General features: G+C 39.4%; 1 pseudogene; it reads left to right on the top strand.

Annotated features, from left to right (window-relative positions):
- Nucleotides 1–17,070: 17,070 nt before the first annotated feature.
- On the top strand, nucleotides 17,071–17,467 carry LOC105978470 (annotated as a pseudogene).
- Nucleotides 17,468–17,953: the final 486 nt, after the last annotated feature.

Below are 17,953 nucleotides of genomic sequence, written 5' to 3'. Positions count from 1 at the left end.
ACTCATTGTTCCCCCATAACTTCTTGATTTCTTAATAGGATTAATTATGTAGAATGTTCATATGAGACCATTGGAATATACCTATTCTTCCTTTTCATGATGTCCAAACTTTCTCTGCCATCTATGATTGAGAATCACTTCCAAAGCCCTCAATGAAGTGCGAAGCTGTGTCGAATGTGATTATTTATGGCAAACCTGCATGTTGTTCTTTCTTTCCTTTGTGCACAAGACTGGGCAGCTTCTGCCTTACCTGTGAGGGCTAGGAACGAAGGGGCTGCATGTGGGATATATGATGTAAAAACTACACATCCAAGTTTGTGGTTTATACCAACTCTTGTCAATATAAATATTCATGATTGTACTCAGGACTTTTGAGAATGTTTATCCACTTATTCAACAAATGTGCACTTAGACCTTCTAGGGAAGATACTGTTTGAGGTAGTAGAGATAAAAGTAGTGAACTGAAACCACCCCAAGTCCTATTTTTATAGAATATATAATCTGGTAGAATATCTTTATTTTTGTTTTTAGTTTTTAATCGATGATGTGTAAATTAACTCTCAATGAAAGTGTAAGCCATCCAGCAATTGTGGTCACCAGGTTGTTAGGCAGGAAATCATTATGAACTCTTACCCGGGGGATCATCTTCCCCCTCCCAGCAGTCAATTCTAATGGAGGGAGTGCTGTATTGAAAGACAGACTACTTAATTGAAAATGCATTATGCATTTCTATGTCTGAGTACGTGTGCATTTGTTCATATTATTGTCCAGGAGAAGATCTAGCTTCTCTGAAAGATCTGGGTTGGATAGGGATTTAATAGAGCTGTTGTGTGTAAGAATTCTAGAAGGAAACTTTTAGTTGGCGGTATTCAACTTGTTAAGAAAATTGTTCACTGCATTTTCCAGAAAGAGTGATAAATACTGGTTGATGAGATGGGTGTGTTAAGTAGAGGCCATTTGAGAAACTTGCACTAAATGCACCTGTGGCCTTCCATACTTTGAGCTATGAAGAGAACATCACATTGTGCATCTTCATTCATGGTGTTTAGAATCAGAAGTCCTGAGTACCAATCCTATTTTAAACAAGAAAGGACTGTGTGATCTAGAAAACTCTTTGAGAATAATTTCTTAGTATTGTCATAATATTGTATGTAATATTTTACAGTTTATATTAACATCTGCTTCTCTGCTTCAGTGTGGGCAATATAATGTTGTTTGGGGTATAGCTTTTTACAGGTTGCTCCATCTTGAACAGGAACTTAAATCTTTCTATTCCCTCATTAGAAAAATAAAGAGTATAATTCTAGCACCCTTTTCATGAGATTCATAAGGATTACGTAAAATAATCAAGAAAATAGCAATCAGGATTTAAGTGCTTAAGGTATGTGCTAATATTATTATGCGGGGCTGGCTCCAATCCCAACTACGTGGACACCCCCCTCTCCCTTCCCAGAAGAATGCACTACAGAGGACAGCACTGAAGCTACAGCTCAGGGAGAGGAGTGCATCTTATCAGAGCACACAGGAGCCAACAAAGAGGGAAGGAGAGAGAGTGGGACACATCCTGGCTCACCAACCCCTGAGTATGATATTCCTGTTCAGAGCAGCCAATGTACAGAGAGGACTATAGGGCCGGCCCCAGCACGAGATAAGACATCCTTCACTGGCCCATAGCGCTACCTATAAGGGACAACACTGGAGGCACAGTGTGGGAATTGTGGCCAATCTGACCCCACCACACTGGGGCCAAACTCTAAGGGCATGCAACAGTGCAGCAAGGGGAGCAAAGCAATTAAGTTCCTGGGAATCCCAAAAAAATACTTGAGGGCCAGGGTATGGGCCAGGCCCATAAGGTTCGACCGGAAAACACACCTAAAGGACAACAACAAACCTGGAACTATTTATAGGTTTTTCTCTTTTTGTTGTCATTGGCTGTTGTTGTTGTTTGGTTTTTTTATTTTCTTTCGTTGTTTTGTTTTGCTCTGCCTTGTTTTTGTGCTTATTATTGTCTCTGCATGTCTATCTAGATAAGATAGGTGGGATAAATAATCCGGAGGAGAAAACAACAGGACCATTGGTTCCGGGGGACATGGGAGAGGTGAGGCAGGGAAAGGAAGTGGGTGTTAAACCCAGGGATAAGGGAATAACAAGTGATCTAAAATTGATGGTGAAGAGGATGTAGGATGCCTGGTAGGGCATGATCAAGGGCAATGTAACCGAGAGGAATTTCTAAAACCCGAATGAAGGCTGAACATGATAGTGGGACAAGATGAAGGTAAAACAAAATAGAGGAAATAACTAGGAGGTAAAGGGCATTTATAGAGGTCTAAATATAGGCATGTACATATGTAAATATATTTATATATAACAATGGGGAAATAGATCTATGTACATATATTTACATGTTAAGTATCAAGGTAGCAGCAGACATTGGGCCTCTACTCAATTACTCCCTCAACTCAAAAAAACTGTGTTTTAATAAGCTGGCATTCTGTGATGCTCACCTTCCCAACACGATTGCTGAAGACAAAATGGGTACATAGCAAATGTGGTGAAGGAAGCTGATGGTGCCCAGTTATCAAAAGATATAGCATCTTGGGTCTTAAAGGCTTGAAGACAAACAAGAAGCTATCTAGCTGAGAAGCAACAATGCCCACATGGAAGAGGCACTCCAGTCTGTGTGATCATGAGGTGTTGATGGGATCAGGTATCAGGCATCAAAGACCCAGAACAAAGAATCATATAAATGTGAATGATGGGGAGTTCTGAGTGGAGAGCCAAAGCCCATCTGTAGACAATTGGACATCCCATTACAGAATGGTCACAAGGAAGAGACAAGCCAGTCAGGGTGCAGTATAGCACTGATGAAACATGCAATTTTCCTCTAGTTCTTTTTTTTGGGGGTGGTGGGAGGGGATGGGGTGGTCCTCTAGTTCTTTAATGCTTCATCCACCCCACTATCATGACCTCAATTCTACTTTACATATATGGCTAGACCAGAGCAGGTACACTGGTACAGATAAGAGTTGTAAACACATGGAATCCAGGACAGATAAACTCCTCAGGACCGATAATAAGAGTAGCTAGCTATACCAGGAGGGTAAAGGAAAGGTGGGGGGAGATAGGGGGAACCAATCACAATGATCTACATATAACCCCCTTTCAGGGAGATGGACAACAGAAAAGTGGGTGAAGGGAGACATCGGTCATGAAATAATAATAATCATTTATAAATTATCAAAGGTTCATGAGGGAGGGAGGGTGGGGAAGGGAGGGGGATCATGAGGAGTTAGTACCAAGGGCTCATGTAGAAGGAAAATGTTTTCAAAATGACGATGGCAACAAATGTACAAAGGTGCCTGACATAATCTATGTATGTGTTGTGATAAGAGCAGTATGAGCCTCAATAAAATAATTTTTAAAAAGACAATAGCAATCATGTATTAAGTGCTTAAGGCTTATGCTAATATTATTATTCACATATTTTGGATATAAATGGGAAATTAAATGAGAAATTCATGGAAAAGTGCATTAAAAACTGTAATCACTTTGTATTTCCAAGTATCTGGTAGCAGAAAACCAAAGCACAAGACTGTTAAGTCACATTTGAATCTCTTAAATCCTACAGTATTACAAGTGATTATAAATTACTATTTTCCATTATATAGGAATTCTCTCTTGTTCTCTAGTTTTTGGAGCTATAAACCTTCCCTTAATAATTTATTTATTTTAATCTTGCATTTATCAAGATATTTACTATTTAGCTTTAGATCTGCAGAGAGCATTAGAGTCAGTTAAGTTATTTTGTTGATTAGAGAAAGCAATGACTTTTAGTTTGCTGCAAATGAGTCTTGAAAGCTCCAGTGATTACAAATGTCTGACTATAATTGCTTTTATTTCAGAGGATAAGGTAGAAGATTATTGAAGATTACATTTGCTGAAAACGTAGCAACATGAAAGTGGTTTACAGTCACCTGAGAGAGTAAATTGATAATCCTTGAATACTCTTTATGTTCAATATTCTTGGAGATATAGAACTTTAGCTCTGTGAAGGCTTTATGGAGCAGCTTAAGGGCCCTGTCCGTTAGCATACTGGCAAAAAAGGTTAGGAAAAACAGTTCCACAATAATAAAAGAATCAATGGACCAGTCTCTGGAGAAGGACATCTGGCTTTGTAAAGTAGACGGGCAATAAAAACAAGGAAGGCCTCGCAGGATGTGGATTGACGCAGTGGCTTCATCAATGCATTCAAACAGAAGAACAAGTGTGAGGATGGCACGGACCGGGCAGAGTTTTGTTCTGTCCTATGTGGCGTTGCTATGAGTTTGAACCAAGTCAGGAGCACCTAGCAACAACAATGAGGAAAATATTGAAAGATGCCAGCAGCATCAAAGGAAGATGGATGATAAACAAGTCGTCCTCTAGCTGAGAAGCAACAAAGCCCACATGGAAGAAGCACAGCAGCCTGTGTGATCACGAGGAGTCAATAGGATCAGGTATCAGGCATCAAAGAATCATATCATTGTGAATGAAGGGGACTGCAGATTGGGGACCCAAAGCCCAACTGTAGGCAACTGGCCATCGCCTTACAGAAGGGTCGTGGGGAAAAGATGAGCCAGTCAGGGTGCAGTATAGCACCGATGAAACAGACAACTTTCCTCTACTTCTTTAATGCTTCCTCCACCCTCACTATTGTGATCCCAATTCTACCTTACAAATCCGGCTAGACCTGAAAAGTACCGGTACAGATAAGAGTTGGAAACATAGGGAATACAGGACAGATACACCCTTCAGGACCAATAATGAGAGTAGCGATACCAGAAGGGGAAGGGGAAAGGGAGGGAGAAACGGGGAACCGATCACAAGGATCTACATGTAACACCCCCACCCCCCCGGGGATGGACAACAGAAAAGTGGGTTAAGGGAGACATCGGACAGTGTAAGACATGGAATAATAATAATAATTTATAAATTATCAAGGATTCATGAGGTGGGGATGGGGGAGGTGGGGGAATACCAAGGGCTCAAGTAGAAAGAAAATGTTTTGAGAATGATGATGGCAACAAATGTACAAATGTGCTTAACACAATGGTGTATGTATGGATTATGATAAGAGTTGTATGAGCCCCCAATAAAATGATTTATATAAAAAATAAAATAACTCTATTTAATAAAAGAAGATGGAAGAAACACAGAGTCACTGTACTAAAAAGAACCGGTAGACATTCAACCATCTTAAGAGGTAGCAAATGCCCAAGAACCTACAATGCTAAAGGAAAAAGTTCAAGCTGCACTGAAGGCATTAGTGTAAAACAGGTCTCCAGGAATTGATGAATACCAATTAACATGGTTCCACAGACTTGTGAAGCATTGGAAGCACTCCCTCATCTATGCTGGGAAATCTGAAGACAGTCACCAGACTAACCAACGGGGAAAGACCTATTACAAATTAAGGTGGCCCAAGAAAACAAAAATTATTGAACAATATCATCAATATCACAGGTACATGAAATTTTGCTAAAGATCTTTTTAACAATAGTGGCAGCAATACATGATAGGTAGCCGTCAGAAATTCAAGTCAGGTTCAGAAGAGGACCTGGGAGAAGGGACAAGGGATGTTGCTGATATCAAGTGGATCTTAGATGAAAGCAGAGCATATTAGAAAGATGTGTATTTGTGTTATTTTCATTACATAAATACTCATGACTGTGTGGAAATTCCAGAACACTTCATTGTGCTCATGCAGAATTTATGCACAGAACAATAGGCAGTTTTTCACATAGAGCAAGGGGAGGTGTGTGTCGAGGTTGTATCTTTTGACCATATTTACTCAAGCTATTTGATGAACAGGTAATAGGAAGAAAACTGTATGACAAAGTCGGCAGCAGGATTGGAGGAAGACTTCTTCACAACCTGAGATACACAAATGATACAACCTTGCTTGATGAAAGGGAGGACTTGGAGCAGTCTCTGATGAAGACCAATGCCTGCATCCTTCAGTATTGATTGCTATGCAAACAACAACCACAACAAATCCCCACAACTGGATCAATAGACAACATCATGATAATCAGAAAAGATTCAAATTGTCAAACATTTAATTTTCCTTAGAACTACAATTAATGCTCATGAAAGGGACAATCAAGAAATCAAATGGTCTACTCAAGTGGGCAATATGCCCTCTTTCAAAACATCTGAAAGTATTTGAGATCAAGGATGTCACTTGGAAGACTAAGGTGAAACCAAGCCATGGTATTTTCAATTGTCTTACAGGCACGTGAAAACTGGACCACGAATAAAGGAAGAAAACCAAGAGTCAACACATTTGAATTATGATGCTAGTGATGAATACTGAAAGCTCCATGGATTGCCAGGACAAACAAATCTGTCTTGGAAGAAGTACAGCCATAAATGTCCTTGGAGATGAGAATGATGAGACTTTGTATTCATGTACTGTGGACATATTATCAGGAGAGAAGAGATCCTGAAGAAAGCGATCATGCTCGCTGAAGTTCAGGGGCAGCAATCAAAGAGGAAGACTGTGGAGAGGGGTTGGCACTGGGGCGGCAATGAGAGTAAGATCTATAGCTCTACTTTTGATCTCAATTTTTAAAAATCTCATTGTGGAGAGTTTAACCTTGACCAGAAATGGGTCATTCACTTATTTATTTTTCTTACTGTTGATATATCTATCCATTTAATCATCTACTATCTATACCTTGCATATCAGCATATACTACAAAGAAATAAAGAACAACAAACAAACTGATATATGCACACCAATGTTTATTGCAGCATCATCCACAATAGCCAAAAGATGGAAAACAATCAAAATGCCATCTGTGGAGGAATGAATATACAAACACTGGTACATACATACAATGGAATTTTATGCATCCCTAAACCACAATGACGAAGCTATCAAACAACAGAATAAATAAATGTGGAAGACATTATGTTCAGCAGTGTCAAACAACCTCATAAAGGCAAATACTGTATAAAACCACTATTATAAAACAAACAATAAAATGATATTCACATCCAGAAAAGCAGAGTTGATGGCTAAGGGGAATCTGGAGTGATAGAATAGAGAGAGGAAGTGTGTAGAAATAAATAAACATGTAAAATAATAAATAAGAGAGACAGCGATACATATGCATAAAGACATAAACCGATACTCATAGGCAAAAAGAACATAAATAAAAATAAATAAATAAGTTCATTCATGCTCTATTATCATTATTTTTTTAATTTCACTTTTATGCCTCTTTTTGTTTTGTTTTATTTTTAAGTCATTCAAAGCCCCTGGCCTCCTTGTAGGCATCAAAGTCTTGTTTGTGGGTGTATAATCCATGTTTCTTCATTGTTTTTCCTTATTACAGTGGTGATGTTAAATATTTACCTTTGGAAGATTGACTGAGTTTGGTAAGCAGAATGTTGTCTAGTTTTGTCCATGCCTTGTGTTTCAGAGAGTTTTCATCATGTTGATGAATAAAAATTCATAGTATGAATGTACTTTATCCATTCCTCTAGAGTTGGGATTTTTTTTATTATTTCCATGTTTTTTTTTCTATAATGAAAGTAATGCAATAAATCTAGGTGTACATATGTCGCTGTGCATTATATTCTTAATTACTTTAGGATACATACCCAGTAGGGAGATGGCTGGATCATAAGGTAATTGTGTTTGTTTAAGGAAGTGCCATCTTCAGTTCCATAGTGCTCAGACATGCCTGCAGGCCATACCAGCTGGGACACACCAGCAAAGCAAAAGCATTCCTGTCTCTCCACCTCCTCTCCAGCAGTTTCTGTTTCCTGTTTTATTGAATTTTGTCAAAAGTGTGGTGTGAGGTGTTATCTCAATGTTATTTCTCTAACTCTTAATCCTTTAAATAACTTTTCACTAGGTTCAATACATGTATTCTGAAAGATAACAAATTTGATATTCAAGATTATGAGTTTAACATTGATTTTTGTTTAACTCTGAGTCAAACAAAATACAAATGTCAGGTCTAAATGCATCCATTTGTCATTAACTTCCTCTCTGTTTTTTTACATAGGCTGCAGAAATGCAATAATTCAACCAATTACAGTTCCTAAGATTTGAGAATTTTCACATTTAAGTCTTATAAAGAACAAGGTCCCTATAAATTATAAGACTTTTACAGTTTTAATTCTCTTTCAATTATTATTATTATTATTTTACCTTGGCAATCTGGTGAGCTTCTAAAGGATGAGCAATGTTAATCTTCTTCCCAGAAGATTCTTTTTCATAGTGATTTATAAAGTTCTTTCCCTGGTAAAGAGAGGCATAGCAGTTGTATTCATAGTCTTTAAGAAGGCAGTGATGGGAGGGTAATTGAAAGGTTAATTAAGAGGAAGCTTAATCTGTAGGCAACAAGTATAATTATTGTTTTCATAAAATAGAAATCTTATTTCTTTGAACTGTGCTCATAAACGCTTATAAAGCTCTAGAGATTGGGATTGTTGACTTTGTGAGCTCGTTATTTAATTGTAGCCAATATAACTTTGTTAGAGTGGTTCTTAGAACAAGAGTAGAAAGAGATGCTGGTCTACTTTCTGTTTTTATTTCATTTTGTAAATTAAATAAATTTTATTTAATTTATAAATAAAATTTGTAATGGGCTGACAGAGGATACTGTGTTATTACCATCTTTAGTACATTATAAGAAAAATTATTTTATAGAAACCTGCTCTTCGGTCATTTAGATAAGTGAAGGGATCTCTGCGTGCTCGCACTGATTGTCAGCGAGAAAATAATGGTTCCTTGTATTTACATAATACCGCAAAGAACTTTCACACACACCTGATGTTTTATGTTTATAATAAAACTGTTAGGTAGACAGGACCAATCCTTTTAATTTCCTTTTGTGTGGAGAAACCAACGTGAACAAATGAAATTTGTTTACTGAAGTCTTCATCAAAGAAGTTGCATAAAATGTAAACACTTTTTTTCAGTTTTTTTAAATCATTTTGTTGGGGGCTCTTACAATTCTTATCAAAATCCATCCATCCATCCATTGTGTGTCAAGGACATTTGTACATGTGTTGCCATCACCATTCTCAAAATATTCACTTTCTACTTGAGCCCTTCATTTTTTCCTTTCCTCCCCGCTCCCTTCTCCCTCATGTACCCTTGATAATTTATAAATTATTATTTTGTCATGTCTTACACTGTCTGATGTCTCCCTTCACCCACTTTTCTGTTGTCCATCCCCCAGGGAGGAGGGTATATATAGATCCTTGTAATTGGTTCCCCCTTTCTACCCCACCTTCCCTCTACCCTGTATCGCCACTCTCACCTCTGGTCCTGAAGGGATCATCTGTCCTGGATTCCCTGTATTTCCAGTTCCTATCTGTACCTGTGTACATGCTCTGGTCTAGCCGGATTTGGAAGGTAGAATTGGGATCACAATAGTGGGGGGAGGAAGCAATTAAGGACTAGAGGAAAGTTGTATGTTTCATCATTACTATACTGCACCCTGACTGGCTGGTCTCCTACCCATGACTCTTCTGTAAGGGGATGTCCAGTTGCCTACAGAGGGGCTTTGGATCCCCAATCTGCATGCCCCTTCATTCACAATAATATGATTTTTTGTTCCTTGATGTCTGATACCTGATCCCTTAGACACCTCGTGATCACACAAGCTGGTGTGCTTCTTCAATGTGGACTTTGTTGCTTCTCAGCTAGGTGGCCACTTGTTTACCTTCAAGCCTTTAAGACCCCAGATGCTATATCTTTTGATAGCCGGACACCATCAGCTTTCTTCACCATTTTTGTTTATGCACACATTTGTCTTCAGCAATCATGTCAGAAAGGTGAACATTGTGGAATGCCAATTTAATAGAACAGAATGTTTTTGCATTGAGGGAGTACTTGAGTGGAGGCCCAGTGTCCATCTGGTACCTTAATACTAAGCCTATAAATATGTGCACATCATCTTATATAAGTATATTTACATATGTACATGCCTGTATTTAGACTTCTATAAATGACTTGCCTTGTAGTCCTTTCCTCTATTTCCTTTTCCTTTCCTCTTGTCCCACTATCATGTTCAGCCTTCATTTGGGTTTCAGTAATCCCGCTCAGTTACATTGCCTTTAGTCAATCACTACCAGGCCTCTTACATCCTCCTTGCCACTGATTTTGGATCATTTGTTGTTCTCTTGTCCCTGGGTTGCTTAACCACACTTCCTTTCCCCCACCTCCCTCTCTCCCATGTCTCCCCAGAACCATCAGTCCCATTGTTTTCTCCTCTAGATTATTTATCCAGCCTATCTTATCTAGATAGACCTGCAGAGATAATAATATGTACAAGAAAACAAGACATAGCAAAGCAAAGCAACAAAAGAAAATAAAACGACAACCAAAAAACCAATGACAAAAAAAGAAAAGCCTGCAAATAGTTCAAGGTCAGTTTGTTGATCTTTAGGAGTGTTTTCCAGTTGAGTCTAATGGGGTGCCATGCCCTGGTCCCAAAGTCCATTTTTCGTACTCCCTCAGGACTTCCTTGTTCTGCTCCCCTGCTGTTCTGTTGCTCACACTCAGTGTTTTGCCTAGGTGTGGTGGGGTCACATTGGGCACAATTCTGCCGCTATGTCTCTACTGTTGTCTCATGTAGGGCTATGGGTCAGTGAGGGATGTCTCATCTCATAGTGGGGCCAGCCATACGGTCCTCTCTGTGCATTGATGCACGGAACAGGAATATCATCCTCAAGGATTGGTGGACCAGGGTGTGCTCCACTCTCTCTTCCTCCCCCTTCATTTGCTCCCATGTGCTCTGAACAGACACTCCCCTCTTCCTGAACTGTAGCTTCAGTGCTATCCTCTGAAGTAAATTCTGAGTGGAGGGGTGGCTGTCCATGTAGTTGAGATTGGAGCCGGGCCTTCAGACCTCTCCACTGGTTCCTGGCTTCATGCTGATAAGTTGATCTCATGGGCCGCTGGTCAGGTGGTTGTGGGCCCACGAGGCTGGCGTTTCATTGGCTGATCTCTAAGTAAGCCATAGTGGTTTGTCTCAAAGTGCTTGGAGCGCCTTGGGTGGTTTGTGGTGTTTCCCTTTGCAACTGGAGTGCCGCAGAGGGTGTGTGGGTGTACCCTAGTTGCTGTAGAGCACTGTAGATGGCAGGCTGAATTACCCTCGTCTGAGAGATCACTGTGGAGGTTGGGTGGATGTTCCCGCAGCAGTGTGGAACACCACGGATGGTGGGCAGGAGTTCCCCCAGTCACTTGTAGCACCTTGGTGTGTTGACTGGGTTTCCCCCAGCTGTTTGAAGAGGAAATCCCCCAGCCACTTGAAGCATGATGGAGGGTGGTTATAATTTCCCCAGCTGTGTGTAAAACCAACAGGTGTAGGTGGGAGCTCCCACAACTGGGCCTTCAGAGTTTCCCTAGGTGGAGGGGAGTGGCCTGGAGGCTGGTAGTGGTTTGTGAAAGGAAAGAGAGGGAGAGGAGATGAGAAAGAGAGGAAGGAGAAAACAAAGACAAGAGCAAAACTAACAACCAAACTAACAGCCCCACACACCAAAAAATGCGAAGATAAAACAAAAGTAAAAACAGTCCAAAAAAACCAAAAAGCCAACAAAAATGGAAAACTGAATCTGGTGAGACTGTGGCAGCAAAGAGAGAAGAGCTAGAAGAAGAGGACAAAAGAAGAAACATTGAAAGAAGAAAGCAAAGAAAACAGTGAAGGAAAAAAGTAGATACAGAGATAGCTGACCCCCGGCTGTGCTGTGTGCAGCACTGCCGTATGTCATGTGCAGCACTGTCACAGGGGGCAGGCTGGAGCTCTCCCCACTGGGTGGACAGAGTTGCCCTAGGCAGAGGGTAGAGGGCTGGAAACCAGCAGTGGCATGTGGAAGGAAAGAGAGGTAGAGGAGAGAACCAGAGAAGAAAAAAAGGAGAAGAGAAAAAAGAGAGAGAGAAGAAAGGAAAAGAAAAAGAGAAAGAATGGGAAAAAAACACAACTGTGCGCGCTAAGATTGACTGTGATGGGAAAGGGAAGCAATAGAGAAGAAAAAAAATACAGAATAAACAGATGGCTGATCCCTGATTGTCTGCCTTGTGTGGGGTGAAGTGTTCCCACAGAGGGCAGGTTGGAGTTCCCCCTGCTATTTGGGTTGAATTGCCTTAGGCAGAGCGTAGTGACCCCGAAGCCAGCAGTGGCATATGATAGGAAGGACAGGGAGAGGAGAGGAAACGTAGAAAAAAAGAAGAAAAAAGAAAGCAAAAGAGAAAAAAAACAAACAAAATTGGACCGTTGAGAGCGGCTGCTAGGAAAGATAGAAGGGCAAGAGCATAAAGAGTGAAGAAAAAGAGAAGAAAGTAAGGAGATACCTGAGACTTGATTGCCTGATCGTGGGGCTGGAAGAGTTCTAACTCTGCCTCAAGGTAGTGGGGTGGTGTGCCCGCTTGTTGTAGGGTCCCTCAGATGCTGGGTGGCGTTACCCTCAAAAGCAAGATCACAGCAGAGGCCAGGCATCAGTTTCAACAGTGTTGTTGAGCACTGGAGTTCACTGGCATAGCTCAAACACATTTTTTTCCCCCTACACGCCACCCCACCTTTCCTGGATCCTTCTCTTCACACACAATTTTTGATCCACTATTTCCCCCACTTTTTTTTTCTTTCTAACACATGTCCTATTCTAAAATCAAAAATCCTAATCCCACTGCCAACAAATTGATTCTGACTCTCAAAGGCCTTATTGGACAGGGTCAAATTGCCCCCTTTAAGTTTCTGAAAATGTAAATCTTTACAGGAGCAAACAGCCTCATCTTTCTTCTTAAAGCCACTGTTGGGTTTGAATGCTGAGCTTTCTTAAAGCAAATCAATTGTAACCCAGAATGCCATAATAGTTTCTTCATGTCCTATTATTTTGAGTGATGTGTTTTAATTTTGCCCTTCCCCACCCCTAGCACATAGAAAACACTTTTAATCAAAAATGGTTTCTTTGTGAAGCATTCTTGGGTGATATTTTATAGAAGGTGCTTTTACGGGAGTTACCTACCCTTTTCTTCTCTGGTGAAGGGTCGCAGATGATGTATTAGTGTAAATATATGTGATAAATTATAATCATCCCAATGCATACACCTCTTATCCAATTTTTAAAACCAATTCTGTCACTGAAATTTTTGTAGCACATTCATTGGGTTTCCTGTTGAGTTCAAAATTTTATCTCAACTGTTTGTGGTTTAGACAGCTCAGTTGTCATTAAAATGGGAAGATTGTTATTTTGAGTTTATAGAGGTCATTGCCATGTATGAGAAGTAATGCATATTTTGCTGAATTTCTTGTATCTAACAGAAAGAAAAAAAATTAGCTGTCAGAGTTGACTGCTCAGTTCTGGAGGAGCCATAAATATGTGTTGGTGAGATAATTTGTGAGATAATAGAGTAATGGCTAGGCATCAGGAAAAAGCAAACTTTTCAATAAGGTATTTACTTATGGGGTATACAAAAATTATGCCTATATTTATTTGGCTTCAGATTTTCCACAGAATTAGTTCCCCTTTATTTCTAAAGGAAATATCCAATCAAAAGTTATATTTTTTATTTATAAAATAAATAATTGGATGTTGTTAGATCTGTGATTTTTCTGACAGAAGAATATAGCAGTCTGTTGGGAGCAACCACTGGCTATTACTGAACAGAAATTGGAGAGCAAGTAAGTAATCAGTCCCCAGTGGTATGGACTGGCACGATAGGAGGAAAAGCGTCGAAAAACGAAACCCAGCCCCTTTCCACCGAGCCGATTCTGCCTCCCACTGACCTTATATAGCGTTTCAGACGCTTTCTAAATCTTAATGGGAGCAGACAGCCTCGCCTTTCTCTCTCGGTGTAGTCTATTAGGTCTTCTCATAGTCCATTTTTTATTCACTATTCTTTAATACCATCATTTAAAATCATTTAAAACCATCATTTAAAATACCAATACCATCATTCAAAATCATAAATTATTCTTTGAGCATCCTTACTCATTATTCAGCTTCCACATGTCTATAGACAATTGAAAATAGCATGGCTTGCATCATAATTACCAAGATGTCACAGTGACATTTTTTTTTTTAAAATTAACATTTTGAAGAGGTTTATGGCAGCATATTTGCCCCAGGCAAAACTTCTCTGATTTCTTGACTATTGCTTCTATGGGTGTAGACCGTGTATCCAATTCAAAGGAAACCCTTGACAACTTTAATATTCTTTTAGTTGCTTGTTGGGCCAGTGGTGAACTTTTCGTAGGACCTCTGGTTGCATTGCGCTGTTAACCGCAAAATCAGATCGGCAGTTCAAATTCCCCAGCTGCAATAGGGGAGAGAGATAGTGGTTTCTACTCACCTTGGAAACCTACAGGGGCAGGTCTAACCTGCCCTACAAGGTCACCATAGGATTGAATAAATGGTGGTGAGGGTGGTTTTGGTTTATTTTAACGTTGAAGTACAATCTATACTGTAGTCTCTGGTTTCACTTTCAATAAATCATTCCTGGTTTCACTTTCAACAAGCAAGGTTGAGTCATCTGTATATCACAAGCTGTTAATGAGTCTTCCTCCCATCTTGATGCTTCTTCGAATAGTCCAGCTTCTAGCTTCTCAAATTATTTGCTCAAAAAATAGATTAAATAAATATACTGAAAGGATACAACACATCTTTCTTGATTTTAAATCATGGAATACTTCCTTGTTATGTATGAATTGACTGCCTTTTTGTTTATGTACATGCTCCCTATGAATATATTAAAGGTTCTGAAATTTCCATTCTTCAGAATGCAACCCTAATTTTTATTGATTTGCATAGTCAAATGTGTTTTTTATCAATACATTTTAAAAATCTTTCCGGTATATTTTCACCTTCAGTTAAGATCCCCTTTACATCTACAATGATAATCCTCTTTCCAAGTCCTCCTCTGAATCAGACTTGAGTTTCTGACAGTTTTTTATACATGTACTGCCTTAAACATTTTAAAATTATCTTCTGCAAAATTTTACTTGTGAACTGTGTTAGGCAAGGTTTTCTAGAGAAACAAAACCATGACACTTATGATTATATAGGTATATAAGATGATATATAACAGCTAATTAATCCACACAGCATTCCAGAGGGCTCAGTTCACTCACTTTTGTGGAACAGTTAATATACCGGAAGTCCTTCAATTCATGTGGGCTGCTGGGTCCAAGGTCAAGGAAGCAATCTTCCCTCAGGCAAGGCAGACAGAGTGGGTCATCAATAGTCAGCAGCTAGAGAGCTTAGCAAGGCAGGCCCTGATGGGATCTTGAATTCAAGCACAGTGACAGGATCCACCAGCCTCAAGCTTAAGCAATGTACACACCAGCAGCTTGGTGAAGCAGATCTCGAAGGAACCTCAAGCTCTAGCAAATTGCGACAGCTGGCATCCCGTGGGAGTGCAGCACATGGGTTGAGGCAGAGAACTAGCTAAAGCAGCAGCACGCTGGTACAATCACCAGGGAGCACGAGGGAGATGGGATGCTGGCTGGCTTTATTTATTTCCGTTATTCTCCAATCAAGTTGTGACCTGATTAAACTCTGCCCACATGTTCTTACTGGCCGAGTTGGCAAACTAATCCTGTCACATGAGCCTATGTATAACAGAATGAAACTCTACCTGGTCCTATGTTATCTGCATAATTGTTGTTATGTATAAGCCCATGGCAGCACCTACTGTGTCAATCCAACTCTTTGAAGGTCTTATATTTTTCACTGTTCCTCTTCTTTACCAAGCATGATGCCTTTAACCTTGATGTCATGTCAAAGTCTTTCTATCCTCTTTTCTAAGCAACAATCTGGCTGTGGTTCCTCCAAGACAGCTTTGTTTGGTCTTCTGGCAGTCCATCACACTTTCATTATCCTTCTCCTATGGCGTAATCCAAATGCACCAATTCATTTTTGGTCTTCCTTATCTGTTGTCCAGCTTGGGTCAGGCAAACCTTAGTCCTCACAGTAACATTTATGTTCTTGAACATTGTGGAGAGGTCTTGCGCAGCAGAATGTCCCACTAAAAAACCTCATTTGAAATAAAAACAAACAAAAGCCTCATTTGATTTCTTGACTTCTGCTTCCATCAATGTTTATTGTGGATCCAAATAAAATTAAATCATTTTGTGTTTCAATATTTTCTCCTTATATCATGCTGTTTTCTTTTCCAATTGCAAAGATTCTATACAGATAGGTCCCTAAATATCACACAAGAAAGCCACTGATACAAATGAAATAATTTAGCAACATCGTAGGGTACAAGGTCAATGCACAAAAATCAGTCGGGTCTCCATATACTAACAAAGACTACTTCAAAATATTAAATCAATGAAACAATACCATTTATAATAGTTTACAAGTTGATGAAATATCCAGAAATTACACTAACCAGGGAAATAAGAAACCTTACGCAAAGAAAAATGTGAAACATTACTACAAAAGACAAAAAGACCTATGAAATTAAATGAATTTCTGTGCTCGTTGATTGAAAGACTTAATGTAGTGACAATGTCAATTCTACTTACAGTGGTCTACAGTTGGAATTCTAATAAGAAATCTCAACAGTAGGCTTTACTGAAATGGGAAAACAAAACAAAACAGAACAAATAAACACATAACCAGTTTCCTATGGAAAGGGAAGAAACCCTGAATTACCAAACCAGTATTGAAGAAAAGCATCAAAGAAGGATGCCTCACCTTACCCCCATATAAAAACATACGATGTAGCCACTGGAGTTAGAGCAGCCTATTATTAGTTCAATGATGAACACTTTGGTGTAATTAATTCAAAAAACCAGAATGAAACTGGTTTTTGAAAATAGGTCAAAGTTCATTCAGTTCCATGGCTCAGAAACAGTGGTGCCAGCAGAATTTGATACCACTTGCAGAAAACTGAAACAGAAGCGCACACAAAAAAAGAAGTCAAAATGACTCTTTGAGGAAGACGAGGCCGCCTTCCTACCGTGCTCTGTCCCCCTGCTCCCATTCCTGACTCACCGCTGTCCGCTCTCATCGAGCAAGCTTTGAGGAACAAGTAGGTCAGGAAGCGCCCCTGCCGCCATGGCATTTAAGGACACTGGAAAGACATTTGTGGAAGCAGAGGTGGCCATTCACTGGATTAGAATTACGCTGACCAGCCGCAACGTGAAATCCTTGGAGAAAGTGTGCACTGACTTGATCAGAGGGGCTAAGGAGAAGAACCTGAAGTGAAGGGACCAGTTAGGATGCCTACCAAGACTCTGAGAATTACGACCAGGAAAACTCCCTGTGGTGAAGGTTCAAAGACCTGGGATCGATTCAAGATGAGAATCCACAAGCTTCTCATTGATTTGCACAGTCCTTCTGAGATAGTTAGGCAGATCACTTCCATAAGTATTGAACCTGGAGTAGAGGTTGAAGTCACCATTGCAGATGCTTAAATCAACTGTTTTAATAAATTGATTTATCTGTTGGTAAAAAAAAAAAAGAAGTCAAAATGAATCAAAGACCCAAGTTCTAACTTAAAACCATAAACTTCCTGGAAGAAAACAAAGGCAGAAAACTTTGCTGAAATTAGGACACCAAATAATTCATAAATGGATAAAGAGAAAATAAATAAATGGGATTTCATAATAATTGAAACCTTATACTCATCAAAAGACTTATTAAAAGAGTAAACAGAAAATCTGCAGACTAGGAAAAACATCTTTAAAAAAGACTTCTATAACAGGAGTCTATTTTTCAAGATCTGTTGAAAACTGTATCAACTCAACAGCAAAAAAATGCTAATCACAAAATGGGCAAAAGTGATGAACACAATATTCCCAAAAGTGAATGTCCAAGCAGCTCGCAAACATATAAAAAGATGTTCACAATCATTAGCTGTTAGAAAAACAAATAAAAACTGCAATGAAACACCGTCTTATACTGGCTAAAATGCCACTAATAAAACAAATCAAAACAA

This window comes from Echinops telfairi, unplaced genomic scaffold, assembly GCF_000313985.2.
Source record: "Echinops telfairi isolate 266 unplaced genomic scaffold, ASM31398v2 ScPeMD7_70;HRSCAF=299, whole genome shotgun sequence".
NCBI lineage: Eukaryota > Metazoa > Chordata > Mammalia > Afrosoricida > Tenrecidae > Echinops > Echinops telfairi.
Note: the sequence above shows the minus strand (reverse complement) of the source record. Positions and strands in the feature narration are given on the sequence as shown.